The sequence below is a fragment of the Aplysia californica genome, unplaced genomic scaffold (assembly GCF_000002075.1).
Source record: "Aplysia californica isolate F4 #8 unplaced genomic scaffold, AplCal3.0 scaffold00007, whole genome shotgun sequence".
Lineage (NCBI taxonomy): Eukaryota > Metazoa > Mollusca > Gastropoda > Aplysiida > Aplysiidae > Aplysia > Aplysia californica.
The window spans coordinates 599135-601047 of NW_004797277.1; the positions used below are offsets into that span (position 1 = coordinate 599135).

Consider the following 1913-nt stretch of genomic DNA (forward strand, 5'->3'; position numbering starts at 1 on the left):
AAATATATTAAGAAAAAAGAACCCTCTATCCTTTTCTGATATAACGTGTGTTTAAATTTTCAATCTAGATCTTAATAGTGTTTGGATATTCGTCGAAAAGTAGACATATCAATTCCAAACTCGAATAGAAAGAGGTGGGCATTTATTTATTTTCTACCGATTAATATTTTATCACGTCGATTTAAGCCAGATTTATAGATTTTTCTTTCAGATGACAGAATTAATGTGCCACCACCTCTCAAAATGAGACCTCTAAATTCTATCATTTAAAAAGACAATGAAATTAGTGTGTTTCTATCTCTAGTATCGTTTTGGGCTACGGTGGGGATGGCCCTTCTTGGAATAGTATATTATGCAATTTGGGGGGGTTGTAGCCGCCTACTAAGGTACAGAAACTATTTGTCTCTTCCAAATTCTGTGGGAGGGATTAATTGTTTAATTCATTTTTTAAGGTGAGCGGCCCACGTGGGATTCTTTCAATACTATCTGGTTTGATTTCTTTCCTATTCCTGAAATGATCAGATTTCTGTTGCTTCTATTTCATTTTCTCAGTCTTTGGTAATTATTGTCCAGCACCCACCGCCATAAGGGTTGACTTCGTATGGCCTTTTAGCTCTCTGATTTTGGTAGTCATTGGGATGTTTATATTTTTCAGGATGGGGCCCATTTTTATTGAAACTATCTTTAGCTGTAGCACATTAGAAGGAATGTGGAATTGCTCTTTGTTGCACACCATATGTGTTATCAACTATAGGAATGAAAGTGTAAAGCTAAACAAAAATGTCTACAAATGTAGCAATGTCTTTTTGAGTCTTTATGCAATAAGATTTATGCCGGAACCAACTTGCTTTTTGAGGTCAGTATAATGTAGAATATTGTAGACCATAAAGTATCCCAATCAATAACCTCATTGTGCCTCTCAATAGAATCACGCAGTTTTAAGTATCCAGAGTGCATAAAAAATCAATTACTTGGCAGGCTTCCTTATTTTGCAGTGCTCTCTTTTCAAGATCGTTCCTTTTTACGCTCGAAGATAGTTTGTGGGTCTCAAAAAGACAATTAATCAACCACCTCTGGCACAAAACTCTCATCTCGCACGTCAACGCGCCATAAATTATACCCACGACGTGTCCGGCGCTGCAGCCTGCCGCATCCTGCCACCCCCTGCGCGGGCGGAGTGAGCCCGTCCCGGCGTCACATGGTTACCAGCCTGGTGACCGCCGAGGAGCCACGGAGCACCGGGATGTCTCTCTCGAGTGCGCACCGGAGCGCGCAGCACGCACGCAGCCGCGTCAATCAACGCCAAGTGTTTGGTCATGAAACTAATCCGTGTTATTGAGATAGTATAGGCCTATAATATATATGTGTATACGTATTATGTATTATAATGTGTGACTTTGACCACCTGGCTCAAAGATCTTTGACGGGTGGTCGGAGGGCGCCACCGGCAGGTTCTACTTCTTTTTTACTTTCCATCTGTCTGTTGTTTCTGCCTGTCTGTCTTGCTTTTCCCCCGGCACTAGTCAATGACCATGATTGTGTCTATGTGCCTCTCTTTACTCAAACAAAACAAACAAGCAAAAGATCTTTCTTTCTTTCCTTCATTTTTTTTCTTTCATTGAAAACCCGGGGTTCATGACGTCATGTGGTCAGTGGTTCCATTCCATAAACATGTCACTTTTTCTTTTCTTTCTTTCTGTCTTTAAAATTGAATTATAAGTGGACAGCGGGTTGACGGAGGCGAAAGTAATTTTGTTTTGTTGCAGAGGCAGTATTTTAGAGAGAGAGAGAGAGAGAGAGAGACAGAGAGAGAGAGAGAGAGAGACAGACAGACAGACAGACACACAGGCAGACAGACAGACAGACCAGTCAGACAGACACGTAGACAGACAGACACGTAGACAGACAGATAC

At 41.1% G+C, this 1913-nt stretch overlaps 1 protein-coding gene across 1 annotated transcript in view; it reads left to right on the plus strand.

The window, feature by feature from the left end:
- LOC101861087 (nucleolar protein 16) overlaps positions 1-1913 on the plus strand; it is a 43405-nt gene that overhangs the window by 38371 nt on the left and 3121 nt on the right. The window lies entirely within an intron of this gene.